The following is a 23,359-nucleotide window of genomic DNA, read 5'->3' as shown; positions in this document are numbered from 1 at the left end:
TGAAAACAAGAGGCTGATGAAAGAAATCAAATATTACACAAACAGATGGAAAGATATACCATTCTCTTAGATTAGAAGAATCAACACTGTCAAAATGACTATATTACCCAAGGCAGTCTACAGATTCAATGCAATCCCTATCAAATTACCAATGACATTCTTACAGAACTAGAACAAAATATTTTAAAATTTGTATGGAAACACAATAGACCCCAAATAGCCAAGGCAATATTGAAAAATAAAAACAGAACTGGAGGAATCAAGGTCCCTGACTTCAAATTACACTGCAATGCTACAGTATTCAAAAGAGTATGGTACAGGCACAGAAATGGACATATGAATCAGTTGACGAAGGTAGAAATCCCAGAAATAAACCCAAGCGCCTATGGTCAGTGATCTATGACAAAGGAGGTAAGAATATACAGTAGAGGAAAGACAGTCTATTCAATAAGTGGTGCTGGGAAAACTGAACAGCTACATGTAAAAGAGTGATATTAGAACATTCTCTAACACCACACACAAACTCAAATGGATTAATGACATAAATGTGAGGCCAGATACTATATAAAACTCCTAGATGAAAACACAGGCAAAATGCTATTTAACACAAATCACAGCAACATCTTGTTTGATCTACCTCCTAAAATAATGAAAATAAGAACAAAAATAAACCCATTGGACCAATTAGACTCAACAGCCTTTGTATGCAAAGGAAACCATTTCAAAAAGAAAAAGAAAACCTAGAGAATGGGAGAAAAATCTTTTCAAATGAAGCAACTGACAAGGACCTAATCTCCAAAAATATAGGAATAACATACCACTCAACAACAACAAAAAACAAACAGCCCAATCAAAAAATGAGCAGAAGACCTAAATAGACACATGAAAAAATGCCCAACATCACCAATTATTAGATAAATGCAAATCAAAACTACAATGAGGTACCACCTCTCATTGGTCAGAATGGCCACAATTTGCAAGTCTACAAATAACAAATGCTGGAAAGGGTATGGAGAAAAGGGAATTCTCCCACACTGTTGGTGGGAATGTAAATTGGCACAACTATGTATAACAGTATGGAGATTCCTTGGGAAACTATATAGACCTACCACATGATCCAGAAATCCCACTCCTGGGCATCTATCCAGACAAAACTTTCATTCAAAAAGATACATGCACTCATATATTCATTGCAGCACTATTCACAACAGCCAAGAAATGGAAACAACCTAAATTGTTTCATCATTAACAAATGAATGCATTAAAAAGATGTGGCACATATATGCAATGGAATACTACTCAGCCATAAAAAAGAATAAAATAATGCTATTTGCAGCAACATGGATAGAATTAGAGATTCTCATACTAAGTGAATTAAGTCAAAAAGAAAATGGCAAGAGCCATATGATATCACTGGTATCTGGAATTAAAATATGGCATATATAAGGAGTTTCCATCATGGCACAGCAGAAATGAATCTGACTAGGAACCATGAGGTTGTGAGTTCGATCCCTGGTCCCACTCAGTGGGTTGAGGATCTGGTGTTGCCATGAGCTGTGGTGTAGGTTGCAGATTCGGCTTGGATCTGGCACTGCTGTGGCTCTGGCATAGGCCAGAAGCTGTAGCTCTGATGTGACCCCTAGCCTAGAAACCTCCATATGCCACTGGTGTGGCCCTAAAAAGAAAAAAGACCAAAAAAAATAAAATAAAATATGGCACACATAAAGCTATCAACAAAAAGGAAACAGACTCAGGGACTTGGAGAAGAGACTTGTGGTTGCCAAGAGGGAGAGGGGAGTAGGTGGGATGGATGGGACACTGGGGTTTATGATACAAACTATTACATTTAGAATGGATAAGCAATAAGGTCCCACTGTACAGCACAGGGAACTAAATCCAATCTCTTGGGATAGAACATGATGGAAGACAGTATGAGAAAAAGAATGTATATACGTGTATTACTGGCTCACTATGCTGTACAGCAGAAACTGACACAACACTGTAAATCAACTATATTCTAATATAAATGAATGAATGAATAAATAGAAAATAATTTCCACAAATTTAAATTTCTCTCAAAATGCTGGTGAGAACTTGGCATATTTTACACGGTATGCAAATGAATATATGAAATTTTGTATTTAGGCTTTATTTTAATGACAGTTGGAAAAATAGAGCTAGCACAGAAACTCAATGGACAATCAGGTGCTGGGCACAAGGACTTGCCTGCCATCCCCATGGACAAGGCCATCTTGAACATGGAAAGGCCTCACTTCACAATCTACAAGCCCCAATTTACCCATTCCCTCCTGGAACATGTAAAGCTTCCCAGAAGCCAGGAGCTTTCTGTCACTCAAATATACAACTCCCAACCCTCATCTCCATCACCCTGGAGGTGTGGATAAAGAGCTGAATCCCTGGAACCATCTCTCAAATTTCATTTCCAAGAATCAGCCTGTAACTTGACATCATCCCAAGGCTACCTGACCAGATTCCAATATCTATAAGAAGTCACTGATCTATAAGCAGAGAAAGTTCATGGGAGGCAGCCCTCAGAGCAAGTCTTTCACTGAGGACCTCATCACTGAGTCATCCAAATTCCCTGCAGCTCAGCTGCCTGACCACCAGGTGGCCAAGATTGAAAATGACTACTGATCTGCCTCCTATGACTCTTCATTACAGATATAGAATGTAGAAAGCAGAAGGCATCTCACTGCAAGACAGAGAGATGACTCCAGAGAAGAAATGGAGGTTCACAAGGAAGTATCAGAGAGAAAAATTCAGTCAGGTGATGTCCAACTTGGGAAATACGGTTTTGAAAGAAGAGATGGAAACATCATTGCCTATCCAGAGGGAAACTGGTCTCTACTGGACCAGAGACTCTTGCACCATGGAAGGTCTAAGGGTTCTCTCTTTGCCTACATCAGGATCACTCTGAGGTCTACAGACTTCAGTCCATGGAGATTGGGGATGGAAGCCCAGACCTGAAGATGTGTCCCTATGAAACAGTGGTAATGACCAGTAAGGGGCAAACCAGGTATCTTCCAGACTTGAAAAGCATTTATCAGCCCAGGACTTCACAAAATTATTTTCCATGTCTTCCCAAGAGTTTATCAAATGGGCTTTGGGGAAGTAAAACAAACTCAAAAGCGGTGTCTCTCTTCTGATTGCCCTCACCCTCTCCACAACTCACTCTTAGCTTTGCTGCTTCAGGGCTCTAGAGATAGAGTTAACTTGACCTTAAAGTAAGCTCTTCTGCTGGTGGGATTGGGGTTATCATCTCCTTAGGGGACCAGAAAGTTGGGGTGGGTGTGGAGATGGCTCTCTTCCCCAGATGTATGGGAAGCCAAGACTTCTACAGTTCTGGGGTTGTGGAGCATAGACTTTCTTCCCCATAATGAGAGGTCAGTGCTACTTCTCTCATCCCTGGTCCTCAGTGCACAGGGAAAACCAAATATGGATTCAAGCATACAGAGTTAATGTTTGGGACCTCTCTCTGCCTCCACCCCCACGTGAAATTTCCCAGAAGAGATTAAGGAAAAATGCATATGGCACATGGTCTTCTCAGCTGTCTTGAAAAATGGATGGGTAGAAGCCTCAGCTCTGGTAGGATGAGGGTGAAGGTGGGAAGCAGCCAAGCATGAAAGGAAAGCTGCAGGACCTGCGTGCACCCAAGCACTGCTCCTCACCTCACTATAAAAAGTTTTCCCATCACCTGAACCTCCAGCTTATTTGCCTCTAGCAAGAGTAGGCTCCAGCTCAGGGAGTTCTCCAACAGGAAGGCTGCTCTGTCCTCTAGCTCACCTTGTCCTCTACTTGTAACTCCCAAGTTTCAAAGATGCTTGCTTCAAACCTGTGGCTTCCCCTGAAATGTTACCTTAGAGTGAAAATGTCACCAAAACAAAACTCCTGCCCCCAATCAGGCTCCAGGGAAAGTCAGCTGAAACTCTACCTTCTAGTACCAGTCCAAATCCTGGGCAGAACCCAGGCCTTCAAACTCCCTTGGATAAGATCAAAAGGCCAGGGTACAGGAGCATTTCTAAGTGTCCTGGACAGCAGGTTCTGCGCATACCCAACCCTAAAGAACGTAATTTATTGGGCACTACCACCTCACACTTCATTTCTCACCTAACTCTCTGCCCTATCTTAATCACACTCCCAGCTTTTCCTCTCTAATGATAGATGATAGATAGATAGATAGATAGATAGATAGATAGATAGATAGATAGATAGATAGATAGATAAATTTTTCTGTCTCTCTCTGGGTCTAGGTTTGTTGCCCATGATAATGCATATGATAATGCTGGGAAGAGGGACAGTGCTTAGGATTAAAGGTTGTATCCCATATATATATATATACATATAATCATTACATAACAGTCTATTATTGCCAATAGTAAAAGTAAAAGAGCCACTGAAAAGTAGATTTGAAACATGTGTGTGTGTGTGTGAGAGAGAGACAACAGAGGGGGAGAGAGAGAATCCATGTACAAATGATTCCAAGATAAGGCAAAAACATGAAGGTAGCTCTTTTTTACTGCCTTCAGACTTGAGCCTGCTGGCCTTTGGACTGGAACTGCATACTACCAGCTCTCTGGGGTCTCAAGCTTGCTGAATCACCCTACAGATCTTGGGACTTGTTAGCGTCCACATGGTGAGCCCATTCCTTAACTCTTTATAATAAGTATCTTTCTAGACAGATAGATAAGGAAAATTGTTGGAAATAAATATTTTATTGCACCGTGCCACTACATGTATGCACACACATACACAGGCACAAATATATATTCTGTTTCTCTGTAGTACCCTGACTAAGACTGTTGTATAAGGGCACTGAGGACAGCATTTGCATCCTAACATTAGGACCAAGAGATCAGGTCATGCTCATATGTTATCTAGTGATGGAAACAACATTTAAAAAAGTTATTTTCGGAGTTCCCGTCGTGGCGCAGTGGTTAACGAATCCGACTAGGAACCATGAGGTTGCGGGTTCGGTCCCTGCCCTTGCTCAGTGGGTTGACGATCCGGCGTTGCCGTGAGCTGTGGTGTAGGTTGCAGACGTGGCTCGGATCCCGCATTGCTGTGGCTCTGGCGTAGGCCAGTGGCTACAGCTCCGATTCGACCCCTAGCCTGGGAACCTCCATATGCCGCGGGAGCGGCCCAAGAAATAGCAACAACAACAACAACAACAAAAAAGACAAAATAGACAAAAAAAAAGTTATTTTCCAGCACAACATGACTTTGATAACACCTGCACACTTTTATAAAATGCTTTATCTGAAAAAAATAATTAAAATAATTAACATTGAGGCAGCCAAAGGGTAAATGAGTCTCATTAATAATTACATTTTTAATTTTCTCCTCACCAAGTGATTTTTTCATGTGCTTCTAATCACGAGAATGCACTTTAATAAAGCTATAGAGTGTAGTGTTAAAGAGATGGCACATTTAACATTGTGCAGTAACTTAAAATCAATGGCAGCTAGTCATACAGGCATTTTCAATTTCCATCACACATGGTATGCATGCAGCCCTTGGTTCAGTGGATAATCCAATTGTAAACAGTGACTCACTGTTAACAACTCTAGGAAATAGGATTAGCAATTTCTAATTTCAAAGTAAACTTATTTCACTTTTGTCCTGCAAATAAAAACAATGTGTTCAGAGATTTAGGTTTTCAGCTTTCAGAGCAGGCCAGAAAGAAAAATGTTAGAAACAAAATTTTGTTGTACTAATGCCATTATTGGAAGCCATTGAATATATGTTCATAATAGATTTTTAACAGTATGGTACCAAAATAATGATGATAGTGATGATGATGATGATGATGATGATGAGACAAGTTCATCCAGATAGAACTTAAAATTTGAGTTGAAAAAAAAAGTAATAGAATCTCTGAAAACTAAAAATCTTTGACGTATCCACTACCCAATGTAATTAGGAGAAACATTTAAAGTTTATGTAATGTTAGAAAGCTTTGTTTCCAAAACAAAAGGTTTAGGTGAGATTTTAGGAATTGTGTTTGTCTTGGAACACAGTTAAATTTAATCAGTAATCTTGTAATTTTTGTGAATTGTTTATTGTACCATTCTAAAACCTATTTTCCTCTACCTTACCTGTGAATTCCTTTAGTAGAACACTGCCTCGATCGAAACCTATATCTCTACACTGAGTTATAGACTCTTCTCAATTCCCTATTCCAAACAATAGAGGATGGTGGCATTATTCCGCTTTTGGAATACAAAAGTGTCACTGTGTAAGGCCATAGGGTCTCCTATCAATAATACTCATCCCTGGCTTTTAAAATATATTTGTGCTTGAACTCTCCACCCAGGGATTTCTCTAATTGGTCTGGTTTGGAAACTGCTAATCTGTATTTTTTCAGCTCTCCAGATATTTATAGTATACAGCTATAGTGGGAAAAACAAGCCTGGATTAACCAAGGAAGGGTTACTCCAAAAGGAAGCCTGAGGCTATGTAACTGGGAATTAGAACCATGATATTTATTGTTCAAGCTTGTAGCAAGAAAACTGTACTGAATCCAAAGGGCAAATAAGATCAATCAAGAGATAGAATAAAGTTAGTAGACAGAAAAATCAATATTGCAGACTGGAGGAGTTTTGTGGAACAGTTTTTATGACTTGTGATCATTAGCAGAAAGTAGATTCAAGAGATAACTCAAATAAACCATTCTAAGCTAAGAAAACTGAGAATAAATATCTTCCTAGCTCCTTCTGTGGGAAACTTGACTACCTGTCCAGACAAAGAAATTATACTATCCTACATTGTAAGTTACATTTTTTTCCACTGAAGTCATTAGTCATCAACAAACTTGTTTACATCATTTTGATATGGGTAAATATTCTCTAATGGTAAGATTAGAGAAGATCTCTGTAATTTATAAGTTTATGGTAGAGAGTAGTTAAACATTAGAGCTCCATGTCCACAACCGACCCATTCTACTCACCTTTACAGTTCCATTCAGCTTATAAACTTGTAAAGTATCTTTATAGATCTGTACTCTTGTTGAATTTTGGAAGCCACTGGAATTAACTTATTTATCAATCTTTTATTCTGTAGTAGCTATATCTGGTAGGCACCATGAAGGCACTAGGCACTCAGAAAAAGATACAGTCCTTGTCCCCAAAGATTTCACATTCTTATGAACTAGAAATTTTCCTATTAAAATATATTTTTAATACTGCATTATTAGTGTCTGCTGGAAGATAAGAACAAAGTAGAAAGAGGAGGAAAGGCATAAAGGAATTTAACAATTGTGGCTGAAAGTGGATTGCCAAGGCCCATCAAAAAGCTTTCAAAGGGAGTTTATATTTATAATAATTCTTAAAAAGCCACAGGAATTTCAAAGAACATGCATTATGGTATACTCCAAACAGGCATGTAAGGAATGACATGGGTAAAATAGGACAAGACAAAAAGATGGTCTTTGCTTTTACATCCAAATGCCAATCTGAGTTCTATCTGAAGGTACTGAAGAACAATTTGAATATTTCAACAAGAATATGATCAGATATTTAAGAATTGTAAGACACTAAATAAGAGGCATGAGCATTAGGTATAAGACTATTAAAATAATAATAGTTGAGAATTATGCTAGGCAGAGCTAAGATAGCTATGATAGCATCTGGAGTATGGGGAGAACAGAATTCACTGAAGAGGCATTTAGGAATTGATAGGATTTAGTGAAAAGCTGGAAAGAGAAGGGCTAGAAAAATACATATTGACTCCCAATTCTTAGCTTATGAAACCAAATCAAACTGAAGTGCCATTTACTAAGGGGACAAAATGAAAAAACTGATTTAGGACATAGAAATTAAGAATTCAGTCTTGTACAAGTTGAGGTTGATGTGCCACTCAGAAGCCAACATGAGCTGTCTTAGAACTGTTGGAAGTATACCATGATGCCTGGGACCAAAGCTGTGCTTCAAATCTGGAGTGTAGAGGCATCAAATTTATACTATTTTTTTTGGTAAAGCCATGGTCTTCTCAGAAACACAGTTTCCATCTTATCCTTTCTGATTCAGGGAGACCACAGAAGCAGTTGATGGCAGTGTTAAGGTGATAGAACATTTGGCAAAATTCACACCTTTGTCATCCAATATATTTTTGAGAAAATGGTAGGGCTTCAGATGAAATCATGAAAAAAACAGAAACATCAAGGATAGTGGAGGATAAAGGTACAAAAAGGAGGCTAAGAATGATAGCTCAAAAAAGTACATGGAAAACAAAGAAGCAAAGAGAGGAAAGCTTTTTAATGAGAAGAAAATTAAATAGTCAATCCTATTATCAAATATTACTCAGAAATTAATTATATGAGGAGTTCCCCTTGTGGCTCAGCAATAATGAACCCAACTAGTATCCACAAGGATGCAGGTTCGACCCCTGTCCTCACTTGTCTGTTAAGTATCCGGCATTGCTGTGAGCTGTGGTTTAGGCTACGGATGCAACTCAGATCCCACATTGCTGTGGCTGTGGTGTAGGCCAGCAGCTGCCGCCCCAATTCGCCCCCTCGCCTGGGAACCTCCATATGCCACATATGTGGCCCTAAAAAGCAAAAAAAAAAAGAGAGAGAGAGAAATTACTATGAGAAAACCATAAATTACTCATTCAATTTTGCAACTAGAAGTTTTGGGCAACTCTGGCAAAAGTAATTCTATTCATTGCTAGGTGTGAGATTCTAATTACAGTAAGCTACATATAAGAGGCATGAATAAGAAGTAGGAGTATTCTTTCAATAAGTTTGCTTGTTAATGGACAGAATAATATGGTATGATGCCTGAAAGAATAAACAGAATTGAGTTCTGGATTTATTAATTATGTTAGGTTGGAGAGATGGAAATTTGTTTAAAGGAGTCAGTTTAGAAAGAAATAATCATGTTATATTTAACCATGACACTTGATGAACTGAAGTGCCTGAGGAAATGGAGATGATGTGGGATCTATGGCAAAGCAGAATGGATTTTTTTAAGAAAAAAAAATGACTTTCTTATGAGAAGACCGAAAAAAAAGGCAGAGTACATACACATGTGTTGCAGGTGAAAGGTTGAGAAACTAGAAAAATCTTAGTATAATCTAGTCTGTTTTCTTGATTAATTCCAAGGCACAGTCTACTTCTGGGAGTTAAAGAATAGGAGTAGCTTAGGGAATTTGAGAAGAGTTGTGGGAGCTTAGAATAATAATGCATGGACGAGGAACTGATGAAAAGCTTAAAAGATTTCCAGGAAGATTTAAGTACCCAAGTGAAGCTAGAAGCTGTAAATCTGCTCTCTCCAATACTCCCATAGTTATGTGATTCACTTGTCTGGACAGAGGAAACAGATAACTGGACCTCAAAATGCAGGTCAAGAAAAAGATGTGAAGACAGAGCTATTGAGGTTACTGGTGAAAGAGGGACAAAAAGAAGGTTTCATGGTTTCAAGATTAATGCAGAGGAAAATGAAGTCAGGATAAAGAATTGAAAACTGAAGAATCAAGGAACTAAAAGTTATCTTGAATTTAATGCACAGATATAGTGAAGAAAAGGGAATGAAAGTTGGATGGTATATTTAGTAAGTGGGCTATTATAACTTACTACTGTATAGTATAGGAATTATTTTGTTTTATACCCTCATCATCTACTACCATGTGTGGCACTCAATAAATGTTCTGTCAAAATAACTTATTCTGAGATAAATGGAAAAATCATTTTTAATTGAGATAAAGCATACAGTGTTCTATGCTATAAAATACTCTCCTCATATACACAGAACATAAAGGTCCTATATCTGAGCCAGTAAACTATTCAAAAGCAATAGCAAGCACTAAGCCTTCAATTTCAAGTTAAAACTCAGAGGATGTGATTCAACTACCACGTTTTGGCTGGTAAGATCTAATTTTAAAACTAGGTGAGTCATCCTGTTCAGGGCATATTTTAAGTAAAAACTGCACTGCATGATGAAGAGACTCCCTATTAGAGCCTAAAAACTAATACAGGGGAAATACAGCAAATTATACCCAATTTTCATTGTTGGCTTTTTTCCATAGAAAAGTAGATTTATTACTTGAATTTGACTTTCCTCTGCTTAATAAACTGATCCTAGGAATGCATATGTTGACAATCAGTTGGAACAATATCTACTGTTCTCATTTTAAAGGCAAATTGTCCTTAGATATCTCTTAATCCAAGTATTTCATTATACAACATAAAGAACAAGTCCTGAAAAGGTTGAGTGATATGTTTTCAATGTCATATAGAGAGCAAACAGCTGCACTGTAACCAAGCCCAAACTCTTCCACTATAGTGACAGTCACTGGAATGGTAAGGAATCTCCCTAGCTTATTTTTATAAGTATGTATATCAGGAAACTTGAGTAAAATGGCCATGATTTCAATAGAAGGGATTGATTTCCATATACTCTTTACAAAAGTACTGTGGGCTACAAATCCCTCTCATGCAATCTTTGTGTGTGTGGGTCAAATGAACAACAGAAAAGTTCAAACAGGCCATAAGACACACACACACACACACACACACACACACACAGATGAAAATAGAGAAGAGTAACAAAGAAGGGAAGAAGACAGATGAAAACGTATCATTCACAAACAGAAGTTTATCTCCCTGGATAATGAGAAACAGACCATATTTGCCTACTTTTTTTTATAAAGTCCCTGGTGAGTTTGACTAAAATGGTAATTAGCTATTATTTTCCATTTTAGTTGAGACATATTGTATATCACGTGTAGTGTAGTTCTGGTCTCAAGAGGGAAATGGATAATCAGGGGAATATTTTTCAATGTCTCCTCTCTGTAAAGATTTACTGAGTTGTCTCTAATGTACACTGACAGCTTCTGCATTAAAATTAGAGGAAAGTAGACATTGATATTGTCAAGCCAAAAAAAAAAAAAGCCACCTCTCTCCTTCTCCTTTCATTTTCATGCTACTAAAATAAATCAGGTCCATATCTTTTAATATTTTATTAGAATTGTTCATTTCTGAAGGTCAAGAGCAAAAGGATTTTCAAAGTTTAAAAAAGAGTCAAAAAAGGTGGCAGCTAATTGATAGTTTCCAGACACCAACAAAGGTCTCAATGAGCAGCTTGAAAGGCATATTAATTTCCTTGCTAAAGCTGCTGGTGTTACTTACCAATGTAACTTAACTTCGGTGTATTAGAGTTATTTGTTTGCAAACAACAGAAACCTATTCCAGATATCTTAAATAAAAATAAATTTATTAGAAGGATAGCAGGCTGTTACTAAATGGATCGTGTTCCAATTCTAGAAAAACCAGGACTAGAATCAAAGCAAGAACCCACTGGAACTGCTTTTCTGAAAGCAAAAGGGAAAGGGAAAAACTGCTGGAATAATTGCGCTCTAGCTATCTCTTCTATCCTGTTTCATTCCACTAGAGATTTAAAATTTTAGAAGAGAGACTCTATTTGGATAAACTTAAGTTTCACATGTACGCCTTAATTGTACCTGAGTATTGAGCCATGGGGACACCTTCTGGTTCAGTAAGTTAAAAAAAAAGAGACAATATGATTAAGGCCACCTTCCATACTACATACAGTGACAGAGTTCAAAAGAAAATCAGGGCACTGAGAAACAAAAATTGATATTGCGCAAACTATAAAAACTATCCATCTCAAGCCAAAGTCAAATTTTTTTTTGGGGGGGTTGCATCCACAGCATATGGAAGCTCCCAGGCTAGGGGCCAAATCAGAGTTGTAACCACTGGCCTACACCATAACCACAGCAATGCAGGATCCAAGTCGTGTCTGCAACCTATACCACAGGTTGCAATGCCAGATCCTTAACCCACTGAGCAAGGCCAGGGATAGAATCTGCATCCTCATGTATGCTAGTCAGATTTGTTTCCACTGAGCCATGATGGGAACTCCTCAAGCCAAATTTCTAATTGTTGATTTTGAAGGAAACAAAAAATATATTATTGTTGGTGGTGCTGTTATTGTTATATATATTGTTCTTGCTGCTTTTATGATTATAAGTGCTACACTTTAATGCAAATATACCCATTAACATATAAGAAAATGTATACATTACTAAAATGTCCCAATATCTAGATAGCAGAGGACACACTGAAAATCTGGAACAAGTGTTCCCTTCAAGTGCTAGTGTTTATAAATATATTTGCTTACTAGCAGGAGCCTGAATGCCAGTGGGACCAATAATCTATTTATTTTTTCTATAGTCACAAAATCAAGCTTACATTTATAGATCTTGTGAATCACCATTGAGGATAACAATGGAGATAGTCGTTCAGTTCTGCCCCAATGAAAAGAAGAGGAATCACCTCAGAAATTATTTAATACATGCTTCAAACTAGCATATACATTCTGAAAATCATTCCTGACTACATGAATACCTCAGAGAAATTTGTATTTGATAGTTTCAGTCTGACAATCATAAATATTATATACCCTAATAACATGTAATGTTCCAGAAGTTTCAGATATCTGCATTCATAAAGCACCACCTGTTCTGAGCAAAAATACACCACCAAAAGGAGATTCAAATGGTTTCAACTTAATGTGATGACTAATGAAACAATGCTTAACACTAAGTAAAAGTCTAAATTTCACTTCAGTAGTTCCAGCAACTTCTACATTTCCTAAATTAATAATTATCTAAATGCAAGAAAAGTATAAAATATGAGCATCTTCAATGCTTATTGTGTGTTGCTTAATAAATATATGCTTATATAGTGAAAAATCAATGAACAAGTTTAAATAAATCCAAAAAAATTTAAATGATTTTATTTATGAACTAAGACTATATTTTAATACTACTTCTAAAGCATGTTATATAGAGATATGAGACATATGTCTTAGAAGGTAACCAAGAAGATTTTAGTCCAAATTTTATTTCATGAGGTTATCAATATTCTAATAATGAATATTTCATAATTAAGACAAGTCAACACAGAACATGGAATTCATTCTGGACAATATCCAGCATGCTCCTGAATATCAGAAAGATATAGTTCCAAAAAATGATATGAAAGCTGAAACATTGTCTACTTCTGAGATTTAACTTGGGGGCCAGAAAAAAAAACTGTCACCCTAAACAGTTAACGTGTGCTCTTCCTTCCCACAATATCTAATTTTCAAACTTCTAGGGGAAAATGTACTGTTCTGTACTGGATCGCAAATACCTTTACAGACAGACAGTCTTCATTTTCCTTCCTTACCACAGGTCTAAATGGAGAGCAAACAAGCAGCTCAGTACTAGAGTATCTAAAATAGTTTTGCAAAGAAGTATGGCAACATATTCTCACAAGCTGGAATTGCTGTGAGGATAAGAGGTTTTCATACAGGATCATCTTAGACATACTTATATAGAGCAAATCATATTATTTATTCTGTTAGCAAAACACCCCCACACACACCCACACACAGACACAGAATCAAACTATTAGGATTAGAAGGAAGTGAACATATAAACTAGACTGTTGTTTCCTAAATGTAGTAAGACTATTTTAGGTTGGAGAATATAATTTTAATGGGCATATTATTTACATATTAAAAAGTGTGAATGGGAGTTCCCATCATGGCTCAGTGGTTAATGAATCTGACTAGTATCCATAAGAATGCTGATTTGATCCCAACAGCCCCAAGGGGGTTAACCACAGGACACCTGTGATCCAAAGCTTTCTGAAGGCCCAAGAAGGCATGGTACTGGGTATACTTCCTGACCAACTGAGAAAAGAATTTTCAGATCCCTGACACCTCTCTCTTTAGTTCTATTTTACAGATTCAGAAACTGAGTTTCAAAAGAGGGGAAAGGACTCAGAACATTCTTATTTTTGTCCTCTAATTTTTATATCTTGTTTTCTACTCCAATATATTGTTTGTTTTGATAACTTTAAAATCATGACTGAGAGTCTATAGCTTAAACTATAGTTATCTGAACAAATGTAGTTTCTTTTGTATGTATTAGGAGTCTTTTGTGTGTAGTAGGCATTCAATGAATTTGCTGATTTGTATACTTTAATAGAAAGAAACTGGGAAGAAGTATCTTCACACTGTTTTAGAGAATCCATGAGTCCTACTGATACAAAGGATTAAAATCAAAGAGCTATCCAAAAAGCAAGGCAAGAGAATAAATGCCACAGGTAGGAAGAGAGAGTTTGTTAAGGATAAGACACCTCAGACTATGAAATTTAGGGTCCTGATGGATAGAGGAAGTGGATTTTAGAGGATGTGAAAGCGAATGTGCCTATCCAGCTGCTGATTAGAAAATGACAGATGGATTCACTGAGAAAGTTGAAAAGGCACACCACAAGAAGAAAACAATACTATTATTTAAGAAAATGGAAACATTCTTCGCAGATTGTTTCTGAAAAAAAACAGCAGGCAAGTTTATCCCGATTGAGGCACTGAATACTTTTCCGTCAAAGCACAATGAGTTGACCTAATAAAAGTTTTCAGAGCAAAAGTAAAGAAAAATAGAATACACTGTAGGCAGCAAGCATTTTACTTTTATACAGTTGACAGCGCGGTTGAGCAATCACATTAGCCAGCTTAAGGCAGTGTTTCTCCAAGTGTCCTTTCAGGGGTTCTCTGAGGTCAAACTTTTTGTAATAGTACTACAATGCTATTTGCCTTTACTACCTTTATTCTCTCATGGGTATACAATGAATCATTTCCTGAGACTACATAAAGTGTGATATGATAACAAATTGAATGCAGAAGCAAACACATTAATGTAGCTGTCTTCTCTTTAGTAAAGATACTAAAGAGACTTCCAAAAATACAAAACAGTGGCATTCCTCTATTTTTTATTTGGAAATGTTATTTTTCCACTAAAATATTATGTTAACATATGATGGGTTTATTACTTTTCTCTTAAAATGAATTAATAAGTATATTTTTAATTCTCAGCTTTAATTTTAAATGTCGGTAGATAAAATCAACATCAAAAATAGCTATTACAGCCCTCAGTGGTTTATAAGAATTTAGAGAGATCCTAAAGCTGCAAAGTTTAAGAACCTCTGTCTTTAGGGATATGAGAATGTTTCTTCCAAAAATTGCCTGTGTATGACAGAGACTGTAAATGATTATGCCATGTCTAATTTTTGTCTCCTTTTGGAAGCATAGGAGGAGTGTACCTCCTCATAGCCCTATGATAGAGCAAACCTATGTGACTAGTTATAGCGATGCATTGTGGGTAGCAGTGACATGTGTCACAACATCTGAGGGCTGATAAGCTATTCTTAAGAACTCTGTTTTTCTGCTATTGTGACCATGGAGGCATGCATTGACATAAAGATGCCAAAGGTTAAAGCGGCCTAGAATACTGAGCCAGCCATGGGAGGAGAGCCCCTCTGGAGAACCACCTGAACTGGCAGTAGACCTGGCATGAGCTAGAGAAAAATATTATTAGTGGTAAATCCCTGAGACTTGAGGCTATTTACTACTCTTGCATAAACTAGCCTATCCTGACAAATACCTAATTTTCATTGGAAAACCAGCATGGACAGACAATTTCAGGGGATAATTATGCTGATGGCTAAGGGGAAGTCCTCATACTATTAGAAATAAAAGGTGGCTCAGAGTGAGTTTTTTTATGTCATTTATTATTTTTGATGCTCTAGAGGTAATTATTTTAAAATGACAGGCTCTGTGTATCTGATGTACCTAATATGGATAATACATAGGTCCTTACTCTTAAATATGTGTCCTAAAAGCTGTTCTTTTGTTTTAGGTGCTTTGAGGAACTCATAGTTCAAAAGTAATAATCATTTACATCTATAGAAAGTAAGATTTCCCTATGTATTTATTTAACTAATTGAATTATAATTATTAAATGATCACTGCACAGTATGTAATTTGCTGGGAATTGATATAGTGACAAAGACAGTCTTTGATGTCACCAGTTAACTTATGGGCGAGAAATTGAGGAAAGGCAAAGTTTGCGTGCCAACTGAGCTGGTACATTTCATGGGCTTCCCAGGAAGTCCCTCTAAGGACTTAGGCTTACATCTTGTTGAGCTCCCTGAGCTACAAGGAAGACTGGAAGTCATAGGTATTTTTGGCTGGGCACACTGACACCTGAAGAAAATCAGTTCTTATTAATAAAGCGTAAAAGTAGACAGCTGCACACGTCTTCTGCACTGATCTTTGGTCCTTTTGAGGGTCTTTCCACCCAGCTCTACCAAAAAATATGGACTCCCATGTGCTGCCAAGGCATGAACTCCCCAGTCCCCACTGCTCCAGAATATCACTGGCTGCTTCAGGTCCAGAGACAATTGACTTCTCATGTGTTACTTTTGGGGTAAGGACATCTTTGAAAACTGCCTAGAGATCCATCTGCAGAAATGTACCAAGCAGTTATTCCCCCCCAGACCCTGCTCTGGGAGACAAGCCTCATTCCTCTTTGCTCTTGGATCCACAGACCTTTGTTCTCTTCCCCTTCCCTGCCCCTGTGACAGAACAGGTTCTTTCTAAAAGTGGAAGGAAGGAAATCTATTTTCCTTCATGATGCAAATCTAGTCATTTTGCCTACACCTATAAATCCTCTCTATCCTTTGGAAGCAGAAGGATTCATGGACTGATTTTTCTTTCTATTCTGATGCATCTCTCCCTAAAGCAATATTTACATCACCAGCTACCTATCTGAATTACAGGGAGGGAGAAGAAAATATAAGGTAATATCATAAAGTATCATTCTATCATATAAGTGATTGGGTTTTCAGTATAATATCATAAGGTTTCTCATATGCATCAGCTACAGGAAGACCTAGGAATCAGTTCTAGAGTCTCAGGATTACCTGTAAAAAGTGGTGTCTAAACTGAAAAATTAGTATAATTTATTCAATTGAAAATAAAAGAGGGAAGAAGAAAAGAGAGAGGAAGGGAGAGAATGAGAAGTACTCTATTTCTAGAGAAAGGAAACAGAACATGTATAAAGAAGAAAAGTTTGAAGAGGTCCAGGAATTGTCAGTAGTTCGGTATATGGCTTGAAAGTACAATGTGACATAGAGAGTGATGGTGATGGAGAAGGGGTGAGAGAGGAAAGTAACCTGTTTGTATTTTATCCAGAGGAAACCTGAGCAGCCCTAATGATTATGCATTGGTAGATCTCTCTAGCTGCGGTATGAAAAATGGATTCAAGCTGTGCAAGGCTGGAGCTAGGGAGACCTTTTAGAGGGCTGTTGTAATTATTTTGGCAAAAGATAATGTCAGATTGGCAGTGGGAAGGAAATAATTGAATGAATTTCAGAGTTATTACGGGTATAGAATAATTGCAACATAGAAAATCAACCTTTGTTTTTGGATTGGCAGTTTAGCGTGTCTTGGTGACATTCTGAGATAAAAAACACAGGAAGTGGATCAGACTTCTTTATCCAAAACTCTTCCTCATTTCCTGCTCTTTGTTTTTAGAATTTATCATTATCTGATACATTTTATTTTTCTCTACCTCATACATACTCACTAGAACATAAACTCCTTGTGGTAAGACATTTCTGAGAGTTTTTCTCTATCCCCAGTTTCTGGAACAATACCAAACACATAGTGGCTACTGAATAAAAATGTTGGGTAAACAATTCATGACTGACTGATAGCCTAAATGATTAAGAATGGGCCAGCAGTAAAACAAATAAAACTAGTATATGGCCCTGCTAAGTGTGAGCTGCCTTTTGGCATCCCTTTGGGATGCCCAGTAGATTTCACAGATGTATGTATGGGGTTCAGGTGAAATATCTGATGTAGAGATTCAACTTTTTTGGGAGGCCCTCAAAATATATGTAGCCTTTGAAATAATGAGAGTGAATGAGATGCTCAGTTAAAGAAAATATGCTATCAGTAGATAGTCTTTGCAGCTACTGTTGCTCCTGATAGAAGTTTCCTTTATTCATCAATGAGAACATGAAAGATTTATCTTTGCTGTCACCTTCCCTACACTTCACTCATTCCAGTCTCTTCCTTACCAGGAATATAGTCCTTTCATTGAAATGTAACAGTTCTTGCACTTCATTTTGTATCTTACAAGTCATTTTCTCTCTCATGACTTCAGTTACTGAGGTGCCTCTAGAACCTTAAAAGATTTGATGATTGGTAATTAAGAAGTTTCCAGAAGCAAAGGATACATATCTTGCACTTTTTGTAGCCTTACATAGATGCCCTTGAAATAAGTTATATAGATTATGGATGCCCTTGAAAAAAGTTATACTAAGTATTTTCCTAACACCTCCCATTTTTCCTTCTTTCTAAATATTTCTCTTTACATTTTTATTTATTTATTTATTTATTTGTCTTTTTTAGGGCCGCAATAGCGGCATATGGAGGTTCCCAGGCTAGGGATCCAGTCGGAGCTACAGCTGCCGGCCTACTCCAGAGCCACAGCAATGCCAGATCTGAGCTGCGTTTGCGCCCCACACTACAGCTCACAGCAACGCCAGATCCTTAACCCACCGAGCGAGGCCAGGGATCGAACCCACTACCTCATGTTTCCCAGTTGGATTCATTTCCACTGTGCCGCAATGGGAATGCCTCTTTCCATTTTTAAAGTGACCCCCTCCTAAATAATTTTTCTCAGGAGAAATAATTTAAGATATCAGACAAATATTTGCTTATTTTCCCTTTTTATTTTGTAGCTGGCCTCTAATTTACCATAGTTGTAATAGTAGAGAATTCAAACAATTACCCACAAATTTTGTGAATGAGTGCTATAAGGTGGAATTCAGTGGCAGCTCTCTGCAGCAGTTGCTTTAGGAATGGCTTAATTTTTTTTCTTCTTTAGAATAAATATGAAAGAAGTCCTCATATATGGGGAAGTGGTGGCATGCAGCTGAGAAACTGATTAGGGTCAGGGAATCACTAGTGTGTTATTTTCATCCCAGGCAATAAAGTGTACCATAGAGGTCTTAGAAAGCTCAGGGCAGGAACATGAGGTGGGGGATACTAAATTAACTGATTTTAGTAACTAGAAGAAATATTTCCAGGTTTTATATGATAATTAATTATTTTCTGTTAATTCAGATCTAATTTTATATAATAGTTTAAAAGAGCTTGAGGTTGGGGATGTGAAAAGGGAGCTATCTTTTAGAATTAACTTTCTCAAGAAGCTATGTCAGATTTTATTGAGATTCCTTAAAAGTGATCCAGACTTTTGCGGCAGGCTTCTGTTCAGTTAGGGTGAGAGATGGCTGTAAGGCTGTTAGAAAACTGTCTGTGGTCAGTTTGTAAATAACTCGGGAAACACGAACAAAACCATTGGAGACTTGGTTTTACCATATCAATCATAACTTTTAAGAAGTAAGGGACTATGCATTCTTTAAAAAATACTATTCGTACACATAAAACATACCTACTAATCATTCATCCATTAATTATACAAATAATTTAAAATCATCTTTAATACATAACTATTTTGTAGAAACTTAGCACTTATTATATGTAACGTGTTCATTTTTAGATTTAATTACCTAACTTCTAAGTTTCACAAGTAAAAAATTGAGATACAGAGTAATTCACTCAGAGAAGTATCACTTGAGTTTTAAATAGAATCAAGGACTTCATACCTTTAGTCTCTGCATTAGGTAACAGAAATGATTCTTAAATTGCTTACTCCTGTGGATAGAAAACATTGTTTTACCTTTAAAGAATTTTCTTCAACTGTTGAAGGAATGGTTTTCTTCTTATCTCTCAAAAATTCATAGAGATGAGCAGCTTTTCATTAAGAGAAAGTCTTGGGGGTGGAACACAGATCTACCTGTTGTAGCATAGTTCCTAGTAGTTCTTTGAAGCTCTGAGCAGGGGTCTCAGTACTTCACATCTTATCCTCATCCATTCACAAACATAAGAAATTCTGACATAGTTAAAGAAGATTTTAAAGAAATAATTTAATATTTTCATACTTTTGGCAGAGGTAATGATAAAGTAATCACTGTAGAGAGAAACAATGACAGCATTTCATTGAAAATCCAGTAACAAATTGCAAATGGAGCCTAATAAACATCATTTATTTCCTTCCAGTTTAAAAGTCCTATAAGTTCCAAAAGCCAATTGTCTTTTAATCCTTATTTCAAAAACATATATTTTGTAATTCTTAGTACAAATCCCTACATTGGTGAATAACATGATTTTAGATTTGAGCCCATTTCCTACCTCAGGCTTAACATTGAAAGTCACATTTTTTTAATAGAATAATTCATTTTAGAGTAGTAGGCAGTCAAGCAATCATGTTAGCTACTGCTATTTATTAATAATAAATGTAAAATACCAAGAGAAAATACACATTCTTAAGTTAATCAGACAATGTGGCTTCAGGAATTACAACACAAAATCTTTCAGCTGTTTCTTGAAAACACTGGAGCATCAAGTTCAATATTGATTGAAAAATCTGTAAGCACAGTCATGGAATACACAATGAATCTCTTTGTAGAGTCTACACAGTGAATGCATTTTATGTCAATGTATGTACACGTATAGCACAAGGAATCTGTATCAAGGAAAATGGGACTTGTGGTAAGGACTTGCTCAAGTGAGCTAAATTCCTTTCAAGTACCTGGCTCTCAATAATGCTGTGTGATTTAATGTTGCTCCTCTTGATCCATTCACTTCTATGTGACAGAAACTTCTAAGGAAGGTCAGTGGTATATCTAAGAGATTATGACAGCTGAGTTATGGTTTCAAACAAGTTTGGCTTTTACATTAGCTTAGAAAATGAAATAGCTTTTGATTTATAGTCATCTTACATTAATATGCATTTCTTTCTTGTATTTCACTTGAAATTAGGCAGGCCAGGTTTATACATTCCACGTTACTTCTTAAGGTGCCTACTGAATTACATATTTTAAACAAATCATTCTGACTCAGCTGACATCAGGTACAAACAATGAGAGAGAATGAGTATGAGGCTCTGAATTTCCCTAGGTATTAATAGCAACATTAAAGGCATGGAGGCCTCTGTATGAGAGGCAAGTCTAGGTGTATTTCTCTGTTAATAATCTTGTAGCCAACAAAAATTTTAAAAGGTACCACATTAGAGATTCTATATTATCAGTCATGAGATTTATTTTCTAAGTTATGATTAATTTGAAATATAAATTTTCAGATTTCTGGGTCTTCAGGAAAACAAATCCCATATTTCAATAAAATGTAGTCTTTCCATTTCTGGATGGTCTTATGATTTTTCCTCATTTCCAAAGTTTTTCATGGTGTACTGGGTAGAAACTTCACAACTCTCTGCACCCTCTTTCACTCTGGATTATTTTCAAGGGCACTCTTAACACAGGATTTGGAGGGATGAGAAGAGTGTCAACTGATAGTCTTTCCATTATGGTTGACTGCAACTTTTGAGCTTGCAGAGATATACTACTGTGGAGTCTCTGAAGTCTAGGTTTTTGTGTGAAAAAAAGAATGTGCTTTATAGCACAGGGAGACTAACCTACATTTACTTCACCTCACTCTATTTACTCTATAGAAGATTGTATCTAAGGTCATTAATTCATTGATTTAGTTAACAAATAAATATTTGTAATGTGCCTATTGTTCTAGGCCAGAAATTGTCCCAGAAGTTGGGGGAAACAGAAGTGATTACCACAATGTCTATGCCTTCACAGTGCTAGCTTTTTACCACCAAATTAAAATGTTATTAGTATTATATATGGAAATAGACTCCAAACACTTGAATTTCTATTACCTGGTGAAATCCCACAATTTCCTTCTCATAAAAGGAAGAGAACATTAGGAGAGAAGGAATAGTTCTATGTATGAATAATGGTAGCTGAAAGGAAGGGAAAATGTCCACAGGCAGCAGTGATGCTGTAGCACTAGCCTGTGCTTTATTCATCATGAATGTCCCTTGGTGCAGGGACATTTTCTTATATTTTAGTTCAGATAGTGACTCATTTCTCAAAAAACCAGATGCTTCCTGCATGCCTAAAATATATTTATTTGAATAACATGGAATAAAGCATTTCTTTATAGTATTCAGAATGCTTGGTCTAAAGAAACTATTTTAAAGACAGAATTATGTGGTTTTACAGAGGAAAGAGAAAGGAGACTCTATAATAATAAGAAAAAAATGACCAGTAATAAAATCAGATCTATTTTAAAAATTTCATGAAGATATTCTCACAACCACCTGAAAATATTTAAGTGCAACTGAGTTCTTTATTAATGAGAAGTTTCAGTTAATGTTGTAGCATTAGAAATGACTTAACTAGAAGCTGTGATCCCCTCTGCAGGAAAAAGAAACTTTCTCTTTGTTATTGTAGATTTACACCTGAATACTCAAGCATTTGTGCTGATGATCCTCCCACTATTCTTGTCTCTTTAGTCAAGCCTTATTTAAAGATCAGGTCTATTCAGGCCTCCATGCATTGTTAATCCAATCCTGACTGATCTTCCAGCTCAATATGTATTTCTCTATGTATTTCTGTCTTCATCATGGTCACTGATATTTATGATTACATTTCATGTTTCTATAAACATTGCTCTGTGCCTGCCATGTGTTTGAATTAACAAGCTGTAAGCAAATGAATAAGAAAAGCACTTTGCCATTGAAGAGTTTACAGTTTAGTGCAGTTACTCTTAACTGTATATAAGCATTTGGCTCAAATAAGAACTTTTGAAAAAACAGATTCTAATCCCTCACTTAGTCTGGGTAGGAAGTATATCAAGACCTTAAACAATTTCTCCATGGACTTTTATTGCATCTTTGCAGTTGATACCCTTGAAAGTGGAATGTCTGGCCTCAACAACAAGTTTAAACTAATGCAAAAAATATCACTGTCTGGTTACCACATATAGTAGGGTTACAGATGGGAGAGTGCCTGGCTTTGTGTGGACAGGTCACCTGGCTGAGGAAAAGATGTTTGAGCTTAAAGATGATTGGAATTAGATGGTTAGAGTAGGTAGAGAAAGTCAAAGTATGCAAAATGCATAGAGGCATTAGAGGCACTAATACTTTAACTTTTCTAGTATATAAAATTTCAATAGTATATATGAATGCATATATCACATTCTCTTATATTCAAAAATTATTAGCATTTGAAAATGTTAGCCTTTTTAAAAAAAATAAAATAAAGCAAAACTCAAAGCCAAACCAAGTCAGACCAAACTAACCAATGATAAACCTTTAGCTTCTGGGAAATAAGGTGGTTGATTTCCATTCATACATTTTTTTGTTTGTTTGTCTTGTCTTTTGTCTTTTCAGGGAGGCACCCATGGCATATGGGGGTACCCTGGGAAGAGGAGCCTGGGATTTTAGGAATTCATACAATCTCTGCCTTATGTGAGCCTACAGAATAGGAGAAGCTATGAGCCTGGTGCCTGACCTGGAATGGCATGGACCATGTAGGGACGTAGGCTAACCCCTGGTAGAGGAA

General features: G+C 36.8%; 1 pseudogene; it reads left to right on the top strand.

The window, feature by feature from the left end:
• The first annotated feature begins 311 nt into the window (after positions 1 to 311).
• On the top strand, positions 312 to 3,199 carry LOC125124707 (dematin-like; annotated as a pseudogene).
• Positions 3,200 to 23,359: the final 20,160 nt, after the last annotated feature.

This window comes from Phacochoerus africanus, chromosome 4 (genome assembly GCF_016906955.1).
Source record: "Phacochoerus africanus isolate WHEZ1 chromosome 4, ROS_Pafr_v1, whole genome shotgun sequence".
NCBI classification, from domain to species: Eukaryota; Metazoa; Chordata; class Mammalia; order Artiodactyla; family Suidae; genus Phacochoerus; species Phacochoerus africanus.
This window is presented reverse-complemented; position numbering and strand designations above follow the sequence as displayed.